Genomic DNA, 15414 nt, shown 5'->3' with positions numbered 1-15414 from the left:
TGAAAAATCCGATTCTGTTGGCAAACGATCGCAATAAACCCATTAGGGACTATGCATCGCCAAACCTTTATGATTTCTCTCTAGGAATCATGAGGCCTGCCCTCGACAGAAGTAGATTCGAGATGAAACCGGTGATGCTGCAGATGATCCAGACTGCATGTCAATTCAGAGGAAGGCGTGGCAAGGATCTGCACGCTCACCTCCGAAGTTTTATTGAAATTGTTGACTAATCGTTGATAGGTATGATTGATGATGTTCTATGCTCAAAATAATGCGATACTACTGCTATATATGCATTAATTATGAATGTTCACATAGTATGTCATGCGTTGTCATAAGTTTCCTTACGATGGAACCAAGTGTAATTCCACCGCAAGTTTCTCGGTGTGATCCGTGGTCGAACTCAAGGACTGTTTTAGATTATTGTGATATGTTCATGATATATGCGACCAGGTTTTCAATCTTTAAAAATGTGTTGTACAAGTATATAAATTACGATAAAATAAAGTAAAGCAGTAAAGATACGATAATAAAATAAAATACAATAAACCTAAACTAGATGATACAAGATACAGGCTTCATGTTACAAGACGCTGGGGTCAAGGCTGGCTATGAAAGTTATGTAAAGACGTTCGTCTTATGAACAGAATAGAAAGAGAAAGATAAATAATATAAACAACGCAAGTTCTCAATTGTGTTGAAGCTAGAAATACTGTTCCACTCTTCTCTTGGCGTACACCTTTTAGTATCGGCCACGCTCCCATATGTCTGTGGTGAAATAGAGAATAACGTAATGTACGCAAGGTTGCTTCCATGTCTTGAAGTACTACTCGCTTTAGGTAACGCATTATTCTAACCTTCTCTTGATAGATCCGAATGGCATCTTCACTTCTGTTCTCACAGGTGAAGATGTCGTCTAGCATGCCTTAGCTAAACGCATTTTATACCTTTAACACAGATTAAGTACTTGTTTGATTCATATTAACTATCAAGGGATTGAAAAGACATCATAGAGAAAATGATTAATGGAGAAACGGAAATAGATAGAGAATGGTATATGAAAGCTATCGAAACATTTAATATATCTATTAAGCATTTGATACATTGTGTGTGAATGAAAAGATAAAGAGAAAGTGAAATACAACGATGAAAGAGATAGAACAGATACAAACAAGTGCCAATGTCTTGGCACTGATTTGATGGAGATCTTCTTGCCGGATAGGATGGATTTGATGGTAGGAAGAGGTCCCTCTCAGGCTTGCTCCACCGGTAGCAGAGATCCTTGCACAAAGCTTCCGATCGGGTATTTGGCAGAATAGTTCTGAGATTCACCTCTCGGCCTTATCTCGTCTTCTTCCCGGATATCTTCAATTAAGCACTCAGCTCAGCCTTTTCTCTCAATACTTTAGCAGCAATTTGCCCCGTATCAAGTAGCATAAGTTTTCTCTGAAATCTATGGGGTATTCATAGGTGCAAGTCTTTGACTCCGGCCTTGTGGTCCCCACTGATGTTTATGGTAATTCCGAAGATGGAGGGATATTATTCCTTCTATTATGCAATCAGATCATCAATTCTACACAACCGTTAGTTGTATACGTGTCTTAATCCTCCTCTTTTGGGTTGCTCAGCTGCATCTTTTGATCGTGGATTTGTATGCGGTGTTGTTTTTATTACCGCATGCGGTTGAAAGTCAGCTCTGGATCAACTGTCGCATTGCGTCGTCATTGCGATGATCGTCTTTTCATTGTTGATTGACGGGCACAATGTGACAGAGATGCGTTGATCAGTTTCTTGTGGCCTTGAGCGCAAGCGGTGACTTGGTTTCCTACAAAACAAAGTAAAACTCGGCTTGTCTTTCATCTTTATGGCATTAGTGGGTGTAATTTCGATCATTTATAATTATTGTAATTCTAAATTAATCTTCATACAATCGTCACATATTTACTAACTTTTGGCCACAATATCTAGATAAGGTGGCATAAATAACTTGTATTTCTACAAGTTATCAGAAATCTTCAATACTCTTGTGTTCCCGAAAATCTCTACTAAGAAGTTCAACTAACGTTGTTTCCATTTTCTCTTTGTGATCAAGCTAGGAAATGGGCGTATTCACTCGAACCAAGAGAGATTACTTCTTGGGAGCAAGTAATGGAAAAATTCATGAAGAAGTATTTTCCACCTATCGAGAACGCAAGACAAAGGAAGCATATTACTAATTTTGAACAAGATATGGACGAATCACTCAGCGATGCTTGGACGAGGTTTAAAAGGTTGGTCCGAGATTGTCCACATAATGGTCTTCCAGACTACCTTCAAATAGAAATTTTCTATCACGGTTTGAATCCCGCTTCGTAGACCACTACCAATGCGGCAGCCACTGGTGGTCTGCTTGACAAAACTTACGATGAGGCGAAGAATATCCTGGACCGCATCTCCAAGAACTATGAAGACAGAAGGAAGAGTAACCAGAGATTGAGACTTAAAGATTCTGACACAGATAACGGTGTCATTGTTTCATTACAAAACCAAATGACCGCAATGATGAATTTAATTCAAGGAATGGCAATCAACAGCCCAACACCGCAAGGTGGGAAAATCAACGCAATAAGTCAAAACACCGCAAGGTATGCGACTTGCGGTGATGGGCATGCGATGGAAGATTGCCCGCAAAATCCACAGTCTGTATATTTTGTAAAGAATAATCCCTTTTCAAACACTTATAACCCCGGGTGGAGAAACCACCCTAATTTTTCTTGGAAGAAACAACAACAAAATTTTCAATCTGTGGCGCAAAAAGAAGGACCACCAGGATTCTTCCAAAGCAACAATGGTCAACAGAGCAACCAAGCAAGTAGCTCACAACAACCAACGCAATCTTCTTCTCTAGAGAGCCTATTTAAGCAATATATAGAGAAAAACGAGACACTGCTTCAAAGTCAGGCTACATCCATCTGCAACCTCGAATTACAAATGTGCCAGATTGCAAGTGAGCTGAAAAGTAGACCGCAAGGGGCGTTGCCAAGTTCTACCGAACTTCCATGCAACCCAGGGGGATCAGGTAAGGAGAAATTTCAGGTTGTGACATTGCACAGTGGAAAGACTGTGGAGGGGGAAAATAAGAAGCATAGTAGAACAACTTCCATCGCAACAGAGCCTGAGATTGCGGTAACACAAGAAGAAGAAAGAGAAAATGAAGTAGTGGAACCTGAGGTTGCATCGACTTTAAAGTTAAATGAAACGGGAACCATGAAAGTTCAGTTACCACCTTTCCCTCAGAGGCTAAGAAAGAAGAAAAACGAAGAGGTACAGTACCAACGCTTCTTATCTATGTTAAAGTAATTACATGTTAACATTCCTTTCAGTGAAGCGATTGAGGAAATGCCTGTCTATGCCAACTTTCTAAAGGACATGGTAACTAAGAAAAGAGGCACCAGAAAATTTTCCACGGTGGCATTAATGCAAAGTTCCAAATTTATTATCCCACCGAAGATGAGCAATCCTGGGAGCTTCACTATTCCTTGCTCCATAGGAGGACTCTATATTGGGCAAGCCTTGTGTGACTTAGGGGCCAGCATAAGTTTGATGTCGCTGTTAATTTTTCGACAATTAAATGTGGGGCAACTTGTGCCCACCTCCGTGACTCTTCAATTGGCTGACAGATCTCTGTTTTATCCATAAGGTAAGGTGAAGGATGTGCTAATCACGATTGAAAATTTTATTTTTCCAGCTGACTTCATCATTCTAGACTATAAGGCCGACAAAGACGTGCCCATCATTTTGAGGCGACCTTTCCTATCAACGGGTCGTGCTCAAATTGATGTGCACAAGGAAGAAATCACTTTGAGCATAAACGGATAGAAGCTCAAATTTAATATAATTCATGCCATAAGATTTTCGGATGAGGAAGACCTGCAAGATTCTGATGATGACCTGAATGTGATCGAAGAAGAAAACTCTAATGATGAGTGTGAAGAAAAGGATGCCAATGCATCTGTAGTTGCCTACAATGCGATCATAGCAAAAACAAATAAAGAACAAGAAATGATCGCAACACAAGAAGAAGAGCCAAAAGAAGAAAGAAAAACAACGCAAACTTCCCTCGTGGAACCACCAACACTTGAATTAAAGACCCTACCAAACCCATTTGAAGTATGCATTTCTGGGGCAGAATGAGAAGCTGCCAGTGATAAATTTCCTCTGCGCTCAACGAAGATCAAGAGAATACGTTGAAGAGCATTCTCAAGAAACATGTGCGAGCAATCGGCTGGACGCTCGCTGACATCAAAGGAATTAGCCCCGCATAATGCATGCACAACATTCGTCTTGAGGATGACCACAAAGCAACAATTGAAAATCAATGTAGACTTAACCCTGCGATGAAAAAGGTCGTCAAAAAGGAGATTATCAAGTAGCTGGATGCGGGCATTATCTATCCCATTGCAGATAGCATGTGGGTCAGCCCTATGCAATGTGTGCTGAAGAAGGGCAAAATGACGGTAGTCCCAAACGAGAACAATGAATTAATACCACAAAGAACCATCACTGGGTGGCGCATATGCATGGACTAACGCAAGTTGAATGCGGCTACAAAGAAAGATCACTTCCCTCTGTCATTCATTGATCAAATGCTAGATAGGCTAGCAGGGAATTATTTTTACTGCTTTTTGGATGGGTATGCCGGATATAATCAAATCATGATAGCTCTTGAAGATAAAGACAAGACCACATTCACCTGCCCATATGGGACATTCACTTTTCGCCGCATGCCATTTGACCTCTACAATGCAACGAGCACGTTCCAGAGGTGCATGATGGCGATCTTTTCAGAATATCTCGAGGACTCAAGTGGAAATATTTATGGATGACTTCTCCATTTATGGGAACACGTATGAAGTCTGCCTAGCCAACTTAGAGAAAATTCTGAGGAGATGTGAAGAGATGAACCTAGCGCTCAACTAGGAAAAATGTCACTTCATGATGAAAGAGGGTATAGTGTTAGGACACAAGGTCTCTAGGGAAGGGTTGGAGGTGGACAAAGCAAATATTGAACCAATTGAAAAACTCCCATCTCCAACCAGTGTGAAGGCTGTGCATAGCTTCTTAGGGCATGCTAGATTCTATAGATGATTTGTCAAGGACTTTTCTAAGATAGCACAACCATTGAGTGCGTTGTTAGAGGCAGACATGAAATTTGAGTTTGATAACAATTGCTTCAATGCATTCAAAGTATTAAAAGATGCGCTAATTACCGCGCCCGTACTAATTGCACCGGATTGAACAATTCCATTTGAAATCATGTGCGACACAAGTGGGTATGTGATGGGGGCTGCATTAGCGCAAAGGAAGAAAACTATTTTGTACCCCATCGCATATGCGAGTAAAACTCTAAACCCTGCTCAAATAAATTATACCACCACTGAAAAAGAACTCCTAGCTATGATCTTTGCGTTGGAGAAATTCCGGGCATATCTATTGGGAACCAAGGTACTCATTCACACTGATCACTCGACAATCAAATATTTAATGACAAAGAATGACACAAAGTCGAGACTGATCAGATGGGTTCTCTTCCTTCAAGAATTTCATATCGAGATAATTGATCGGAAAGGGACAGAGAATCAAGTTGCGGATCACTTTTGGCCTTCATTGTTTAAGGATGCTGCTGACTACGCAATGAAATGTGATCGGTGTCAACGCACCGGTAACATCATAGAAGAACGTAATGCCAATTAACACTATCTTGGAGCTGGAATTATTCGACGTATGAGGGATTGATTTCATGGGACCATTCCCTCCTTCGAACGATAAGCATTATATCTTATTGGCCATCGATTACATCTCCAAGTGGGTAGAGGCAACAGCATGCGCCGCAAGTGATGCGGCGGTAGTCTCCAAGTTCCTGAAGAAAAATATTTTCACTCGTTTTGGCACTCCTCGTGCCATCATAAGTGATGAAGGATCACACTTTGTCAATCACAGTATCAAGGAGCTGTTACGCAAGTACAATATCCTCCACAAAGTGGCCACCGCATACCGTTCGCAAACGAATGGTCAAGTTGAAGTGTCCAATCAAGAAATTAAGTTGATACTTGAGAAGGTAGTAAAGCCTTCATGGAAAAACTGGGCAACAAAGCTTGACAATGCGTTGTGGGCATACCGGACCGCATTTTAAACACCCATATGTATGTCCCCCTATGCGCTGGTATTTGGTAAGGCGTGTCACTTGCCTTTGGAGCTGGAATATAAGGCACTGTGGGTAGTAAAGAAGCTGAATTTCATTTGAAGAAGGCAGGGGAAGCATGAAAAATACAACTGGTCGAGCTAGAAGAATGGAGGAACAACGCATATAAAAATACGAAGATTTATAAAGAGCGCACCAAGCACTAGCATGATCAACGCATATGCGGTAAGAACCTTCAAGTCGGGCAAAAAGTCTTGCTTTTCAATTCACGTCTGCGACTCTTCCCGGGAAAGCTAAAGTCACGTTGGTCCGGACTATTCATAATTCGACAAGTACTTTCGCATGGCGCGATGGAATTATCAAATGATGACGGAACCAACATATTTAAAGTTAATGGGCAGCGAGTAAAGGCATACCATGGAGAAGACTGACATCGCCAAGTCGACTCCGTAGAACTAGGAGACTTTGAATGAAGAAGGAAATAGGTGGTCCCTACGGTATCAAATGATCACAACTTATCAGGGACGCAAGTTTTGGGAAACCACAAGTCTTCAACTCTTTTCTCCACTACTTGGAATTTTCACTATCTTTTCAATTCTAATTTATCCTTATTTTACTATCACTATCGTTACTAAAAAAATTTGTGATAACGATTTTTATTTTGTTTAAAAAAATTTGACCCTATCTTTGTTTTTCTTACAACGATCGAGACACTGGATTACGGAGATGTTACACAAAGAAGCACTTATCTTATTCCATCACCGCAACGTAAAGAAGAGAGATCGCCGAAAAGTTAGATGCGTCAATACAATGCGGGCGACAACGCAAAATTTAGGGGTGTACTCTTCCTTATCTTTATTTCCAATTTTGCGCTATCACATTGCATTTTAGCCTTCAAAGTTTTATCACCACATCCTCTTTAATCACCGCAATCATTTGACATAGATAAATTTAGTGAGTCACCGCATTCTGTTTCTTATCCAAGTATGATTTCAATGATGAAAAATATGCTTCTATTTCTTTCGTATACACTAGAGTCCACTTAGTCTTAAAATAGTCACCTCATGAAATATTTCTCGAAGTTAGGGGTTTGCTAGCTTCCTTTCAAACTTTCTTTACAATGCATTCTATGAACATCGCATGACTTATTTTAATCTTTTGCCAAGGAGGACATTGCTGCATTTTAAATTTTGGGGTGAGGTATTTATTTTTGACCTTGTTATTTCTACAAAAAAAAAAAAAGGGAAAATATATTTTGAGAATAACAACTCCACTGTCAACGCAATGGGAAACCCATGTTGATAAGAGTTAAGTTATGAAAGGAACTTACCCGTAGTTGGATGTCCGCATGACACACATGGGGCAAACCAAAACGAAAGTAAGTCACCAGGATCAACGCATAAATAAATGACCGCAACTCCACTCCAAATTGGTATGAGTATTGATCTGAGAAAGAGTGCATTGCTTGTAGTTGGATGTCTGCATGACACACGTGGGGGCAAGCCAAAACGAAGGTAAGGCACTCGGATCAGCACAAGGTCAGAAAAAATATATAGGAAGAAAATTTTTGGTGCAAGGATAAAATCATTTGACACCTCAGTAAGAATTTTTTTTTTTTTTTTTTTTTTTTTTTTTTTTTTGGAAATAAATCATGTGATGTTCCAGAATTTAGTAAAGTCCTTTTGAAAGTTAAACTTGTAGTCCCTAGGTCTTAGAAATATTTTAGGAAGAGACTTGAATAAGACTTAAGGAAATTCTGGCATATAGGATTTGAATGAAGTATTCTTGACAAATCTAGGAAAAAAACTTTGCGGTGCACTTGCTAAAGGAATCTTTAGCTTATGCTTGAGGACAAATATTGTTTAAATTTAGGGGTATGATAACAGGAAGAAATGCACGTTATCATAGTGCTAAGTTATTAAAAAATGATGGATTGCGTTGATAAAATATGTTAAATTGCATCCATTAAGCATAAATTCTATAATATTGCGGTCGCATGCGTTCAACGTATTAGAACTATTGATTTTTGTATTTTTGTGCAGAATATGCGTTAACACAATGCAAGAGTGCGATCATAGGAAATTATCAGTCGAGCGCAACTTCACCGCAAGACTTTGCGTTGATTGTGCTCACAAACAATCGCCCGAGAAGGATCTTCGCAATTTGGTCAGCGCAACGTGGTGGGCGCATCCAGATGATAGGATAATTAAGAGCGATGGGGCAGAAAGCTGATGACAGTCGGATCCAAATTAAGTTGACAGCCGATAACTGTCACGAAGTACATTCAGCTTTATCGGTGATAATTACTCGGCGCGTTAATCAGGAATAAAAGATCTGTACAACCGGGAGAAAGAAGTCGCCTTTCTCTATTGATGCCCTATAAATACCAAGTGCATTCTTCAGAAAAGGATTGATCAATTGACCAGTTAACCAGTTACTTCTGTTCATATTTTTCTTTTCAATTTTACAGCGGAGTAAGAGAAGAGTGGTGGCATCGGAGATCGCCTAGGGCAACTCGAGAGAGAACCTTGTAGCGTAAGAGTGGAGAGCTGGCCGACTCTCATGAGAGCGAGAATATCTTTAGAGCACGAGTAGAAACAGTGTAAACGCTGGCAGCAAGAAATTGTTACCAGACTCTTTGCTATGCTTGCATTGTATCGCATACGTTCTAGCCTTAGAAGCCGTAGCATTCATGCTGAGAGGTAGTTTACTATTGTATGTATGTTGCATGATCGCAAAGTATGAACACGTTCTAGGGAGTGTTAGCCGAAACTTTTCTCAACCCGTTCACCACATATTCATCATATTTCCCATTTACCAACTCTTTTCAAACTCTACCGCATTCATTATTTATTTTCATTAACGCAAACGACAAACCTAACGATTTATTTATTTTACTGGTTATCGCAAGTCTTCATAAAAATCACCAACGCAACTATTTTCACAAGTCCCTGTGTTCGACCCTGGACTTACCAGGAAACTCAGAGGAATTTATACTTGAATTCCACTGGGGAAACTTGAGTGCACAACGCAATCCATCAATGCATATCATCCGTATTTCCATTCAATAAAATGGCACGAAAATGCTTGGAATTTTTGTTGTTTACAAATGGTAATATGATTGATGGTATTGATGGAGTTGACTATAACCAACCACCAAGTGGGAGTTTTAGCATAAATGTGAACAATGGAATTGTATTTGAACAATTCATTGAAATGGTTGGGATGTCATTTAATGTAGATATGGAAACAAACCAGATAGAAATAACATATAGACATCCTAACCTAGAACCATCAGGATCAATAAGGTTTATATCATTCCCTATTTCAAATGTAGAAGCTATGAACTTGATGTTCTCAATCGCAATGCCTCTGCCGAATTTAGTGCATTTGTATGTAAATGTAAATAGGATAGGGGTGGATATAAACTTGAATACGTCATTTAGCCAGTTTGAAGATCCAACGGAATGTATTGATCCTGATCTGGAGTCAGTTGCATCGCCATGTGATAATGAAGATATGGCGGCTAACAACCTGTATAAAGATTTCAAAACTGAAAAAGACGATGAATTTGAAAAGTTGGATTTCGATAGTCGTGAACATGAGTTACTTTTAGATACATTCAACGATTTGGATATAAATGTACTAGATAGCATTAGAGAACATGACCCAATTGTAGCCCATGTGGACGTTGACAATACTCAATTGTATAAAGGGATGATTTGTCAAGACAAAGAAATGCTACAACACGCGGTCAAATGTTTTGCAATAAAATGTCATGCACCATATGAGGTTATTGAATCGACACCGACGATTTAGACAATTCGGTGTAAGAAGTGGGAGGAAGGTTGCAAGTGGAAACTTCATACAATAAAGAAAAAATCGCATGGCTTGGTCGAGATCACTAAGTACAATGAGTATCATACATGTTTTTATTCAGAACTGATTGTTGGCTTTTTAGCTCTTAATCTCAAATTAATTAATTACTCAATGTTTTGATGATAACAAACTCAATTTTTAATTACTGAAAATCTTAGTGTTTTAATATGTCCATAGCGTAGAGCTTGGAACAACGATTTCAATACCTCTTGAATCACTCAAATCGGAGCTAAATTAATATATGATGAATGGTGGATCATTAAGAGATTAACATATGATGGACTTTTGATTTTTGGATTGATTTAAAAAGAATGAATTTAAAAAGAAAATGAATTAAAAGGAAAATAAGTTTAATATTATTTTATGTTTGTGTTTAACGGCTAGTTTTTTACACATGGTATGTTTTTTTATTTTTGGATTGACTTTAAAAAGAATGAATTTAAACAGAAAATGAATTAAAAGGAAAATAAATTTAATATTATTTTATGTTTGTGTCTAACGGCTAGTTTTTTACACATTGTATGTTTTTTTATTTTTTGGATTAATTTTAAAAAGAAAATGAATTTCAAAAGAAAAGGAATTTAATATTATATTTTGTTTGTATCTAACAACTAGTTTAGTTTAAAATCTCCACCATTGCTTTTTCTTTTCCAAAATCCAATGGTTCAAATTAATTGTGGTTTCTAAAAATTTTTCTATCTTTATATAAACCATCTTCCTCTCCAAATTTTATACTAACAGATTTTACATTTCATAATCCTCCAAAACTCAAAAGTTCAATTGTTGCTCTCTCTAAGATCCCAATTTTTTTCTTTTCAACTTATTCTTGAGAGAGTGTTATTGTATCATGAGGATAAACTTTTTGAGTGCTTAAACTTGTAAATCCACTCTAGTGAGAGTTGTATTGTGTTCTTCAAAAATTCCAACATTTGTAACGGTTTGATCCTAAACCATGGAAATGATCGGGTTTGTTCTTGAACCCGTAAAAGGAGCGGTGGTATAACGGTTGGACTCTAATCCGTGGAAAGAGTCGGAAAGATTTTATTCAAATTCCCAAGAGGCACTTGGGGAGTGGAGTAGGTCGAGTTTGACCGAACCACTATAAAAATTATGGTGTCTTCTTCTCTAACTCTTTCCTTTTTTATTTTTGCAATTAATTTAAGCAATTTATTGTATGTTTTAGTTTGTTCTTATTTATTTGCTAAAAATTGATAGAATTAAATTATCACATTTTTGTTATCTTATTTGTTGCATAAATTGAATTTTTCATATTATTTATAAAAAGTGTATTAATTAGTTTAATCGGGTCAATTTAGAAAAAAAAAAGTTTAATTAAACCCTATTCACCCCCCCCCCCCCTCTAGGGTTGCCATATCAATCCAATAATTGGTATTAGTGCAGGTTGCTCTTCTTGAAATATTTATTTCTTGATAAACTTAATTGTTTTTTAGCTATGACAACTTTAGATTTTATCTCTTTTACCGATAGTCAATCTATTACAAAGCCTCCTTTCTTTAGTGCTACTAATTATAGTTATTGAAAAAATAGAATGAGATTTTTCTTGCTTTCTATTGATTATGATTTATGGGATATTGTTGAGGAAGGTTTTAAAATTTCAACAAAAGATGTTGATGGTGTTAGCACTATAAAACCTAAGGAAGAATGGTCAATAAATGAAAAGAAAGCATGCTCTTTAAATGCCAAAGCTATTAATTGCTTATTTTGTGCTTTGAATGAAGTTGAGCATAATAGAGTGTCTATTTGCAAAATCGCTAAAGAGATATGGGATAAATTAGAAATTACTCATGAAGGAACTAGTCAAGTAAAAGAAACAAAGATTGACATGTTAGTTCATCAATATGAAATATTTAAAATTGATGAAAATGAAGTTATTTTCGATATGTTTATTAGATTTACTAACATTGTCAATGCTTTTGAAGGACTTGGGAAAAAGTACTCAAATCTTGAGAAGATAAAGAAGCTATTGTGGTATTTGCCTAAACAATGGGAGCCTAAAGTCACCGCCATTCAAGAGGCAAAGGATCTCAAATCTCTCTCCATTGATGAACTCATGGGCTCGTTGTTGACGCATGAGATAAAGATCAAAAAAAACATGGAGGATGAGAAGAAAAAGAAAGAAAAGAGTATAGCTTTAAAGACCATCTCTTTAGAAGTTGACTCACCTTGATGAAGATGATGTTGCCTATCTTTCACGTAAGTATAAGAACTTCATCAAGAGAAAGAAGCAATTCAAGAAGCATCTCTCCAACCAAAAAGAGTCAAAAGATGAAAAGAGCAAAAATGATGAGGTAATATGCTATGAATGCAAGAAGTCGGATCATATTAGAACCGATTTTCCTTTTCTCAAATCATCCAAGAAATCCAAGAAAAAAGCAATGAAAGCTACTTGGGATGATAGCGATGAAAGCGAGAGTGGGAGTAATAATGAAGAAGTGGCCAATTTTTGCTTCATGGTTCATAGTGACAAAGAGGATGAACAAAATGATGAGGTAACTCTAGAACCTCTTTCTTATAATGAATTGTTTGAAGCTTTTGAAAATATGCAAAATGATTTAGAAAAACTTAGTTCTAAGTATATTGTGCTTAAAAAGAAATACAATGTTTTATCTAGTAAAAATAAGTCTTTACTTGAAGAAATTACTTGCTTAAAAGAGAATGAGCATGATGTTATGCATATTGATGAAATGAATATTTCTTGTGACAAGCATGCTTTTGATTGTGATGAGAAAAATGTCTTGCTTGACAAAGTTAAATTTCTTGAGCATGATAGTTGTGAAAAAGATAATTTGATTAAATTACTCAAAGAAAAGGAATTTAGTGCTTTGCAAGAATTGATAAGGCTAAAGAATCTATTAAAAAGTTGACAATAGGTGCTCAAAAATTAGACAAGATAATTGAAGTAGGCAAGCCTTTTGGTGATAAAAGAGGTTTAGGCTATATTGATGAATGTTCTACTCCTTCAAGTTCTAAAACTATCTTTGTTAAAGCATCTCATAATATGCCTAAGCTTAATATGCCTATGGTTGTGTCTAAACATATTAAATCTAACTTTGTGCCTATATGTCATTATTGTGGTGTTGAAGGTCATATTAGACCTAAGTGTTTTAAATTGAAGTATGCTCATACTACTTATCCAAGAAATTTTTCTCAAAGGGCAAAGTTTCACAGTGCTCCAAGAAATAATTTCTCCAAGAAAAGTAGAGTGCATAAATTTGTTGTAAGAGATAAATCTTTGCATAATGTTGTTTGTTTCTCATGTGGTAAGTTTGGACATACAACTTATTCTTGTTACTTATCTAAATCCAATGCCTTAAATGTCTATGCAAAAATGAAATGAATTCCCAAGTTTGTCAATGCTAACCATCTAGGACCCAAACAAGTGTGGGTACCAAAGAATCAAACTTGAACATTTGTGTTTGTAGGTTTGTTTGAAAGCCTCTAAGAAAAACAAGTGGCACTTGGATAGTGGTTGCTCGAGGCACATGACGGGAGACCCATCCAAGTTTGTCTCTCTCTCCAAAAAGGATAGAGGTCTTGTAACCTTTGGTGACAACAAGAAAGGTAAAATAATTGGTAAAGGTAGTATAGGTAATGAATCTTCTATTTTAATTGAAAATGTACTTTTGGTTGATGGTTTGAAGCATGATTTACTTAGTATTAGTCAATTGTGTGATAAAGTCTGTGTTTGATAAAAAGAATTGCATCATTGAAAATGCTAGTGATAGAAAAGTTATATTTGTTGGAAATAGAGATGAAAATGTTTATACTATTGATTTGAATTATTGTCCTATTAATGATAAATGTTTATCGGATTTGCATAATGATTCTTGGTTATGGCATAAAAGATTAGGACATGCTAGCATGCACTTAATTTCAAATATTTCCAAGAATTCTTTGGTTAGAGGTCTTCCCAAATTTAAATTTGAAAAAGACAAAGTTTGTGATGCTTGTCAAATGGATAAGCAAACTAAGTCCTCTTTCAAATCTAAAAATGTAATCTCTACAACTAGACCCCTTCAACTATTACACATAGACTTATTTGACCCTTCTAGAATTGCTAGTTTTGGAGGGAACTATTATGCCTTTGTGATAGTTGATAATTTTCAAAGATTTACTTCGGTTTTGATGCTAAAACATAAGGATGATGCTTTGAAAAGCTTTTCTAGTTTTGCAAAAAGAGTTCAAAATGAAAAAAGTTTTTTGATTTCTAAAATTAGGAGTGATCATGGAGGAGAATTTGATAGCAATGCTTTTGAAACTTTTGTGAAGAAAATGGTTTTTCTCATAATTTCTCCACTCTAAGAACTCCTCAACAAAACGGTGTAGTTGAAAGGAAAAATCATACTTTGCAAGAATTTGCTAGATCAATGTTGCATGAGTATGGTTTACCTACATACTTTTGGGCGGAAGCCATTAACACCGCTTGTTATGTTTTAAATAGAGTTTTAATTAGACCTTCTCTGAATAAAACTCTTTATGAACTTTGGCATAACAAAATTCTAAATATTGGGTATTTCAAAGTTTTTGGTTGTAAATGTTTTATTTTGAATAACAAATAAAAATTTGGAAAATTTGATTCTAAGACGGATGTTGATATTTTCCTTGGCTATTCCTCTACTAGTAAAGTTTATAGATAAAAGAACTTTAGTAATTAAGGAATCTATGCATGTAGTATTTGATGAATCTTGCAATGTTATTTCTAATGAGTCTATTTATAGTGATGTTTAAGAAGGAAATTTTGGAGATTTACTTGTTAGTGACAAAGGCAAGGAAATTGTTTCAAGTAAGCAAGAGGTGAGCTTAATCGAAAAGAACAAAATTGATTCTTCATCCATGCCTAAAGAGTGGAGATATGCTCCTTCCCATCCCAAATAATTAATTTTTGGTGATCCTGAACAAGGTGTGAAAACTCGTTCCTCCCTTAATATGTTTAATAATCTTGCTTTTGTTTCTCAAATTGAACCAAAAAGTTTTAAAGATGCCGAAAATGATGAATTTTGGATTTTAGCTATGCAAGAAGAATTAAATCAATTTGAAAGGAATAAAGTTTGGGAGTTAGTCCCTAGGCCCTCTCATGCTTCTATAATTGGAACTAAATGGGTCTTTAGAAATAAAATGGATGAAAATGGAAATATCATTAGAAATAAAGCTAGACTTGTAGCTCAAGGTTATTGTCAAAAGGAATGAATAGATTATGAAGAAACTTTTGCACCCGTTGCTAGATTAGAAGCTATTAGAATGTTGCTTGCTTTTACTTCTTATAAGAATTTCATTTTGTATCAAATGGATGTGAAAAGTGCTTTTTTAAATGGTTATATCATGGAGGAAGTTTA

At 36.4% G+C, this 15414-nt stretch overlaps 1 non-coding gene across 1 annotated transcript; it reads right to left on the bottom strand.

The window, feature by feature from the left end:
• Positions 1-2193: 2193 nt before the first annotated feature.
• On the bottom strand, positions 2194-2300 carry LOC120080671 (small nucleolar RNA R71). Its single transcript, XR_005482621.1, has one exon. It is a non-coding gene; the product is annotated as a small nucleolar RNA R71 (small nucleolar RNA).
• Positions 2301-15414: the final 13114 nt, after the last annotated feature.

This window comes from Benincasa hispida, chromosome 6 (assembly GCF_027475165.1).
Source record: "Benincasa hispida cultivar pf3 chromosome 6, pf3_genome.v1.1, whole genome shotgun sequence".
In the NCBI taxonomy this organism is placed as follows: domain Eukaryota; kingdom Viridiplantae; phylum Streptophyta; class Magnoliopsida; order Cucurbitales; family Cucurbitaceae; genus Benincasa; species Benincasa hispida.
Note: the sequence above shows the minus strand (reverse complement) of the source record. Positions and strands in the feature narration are given on the sequence as shown.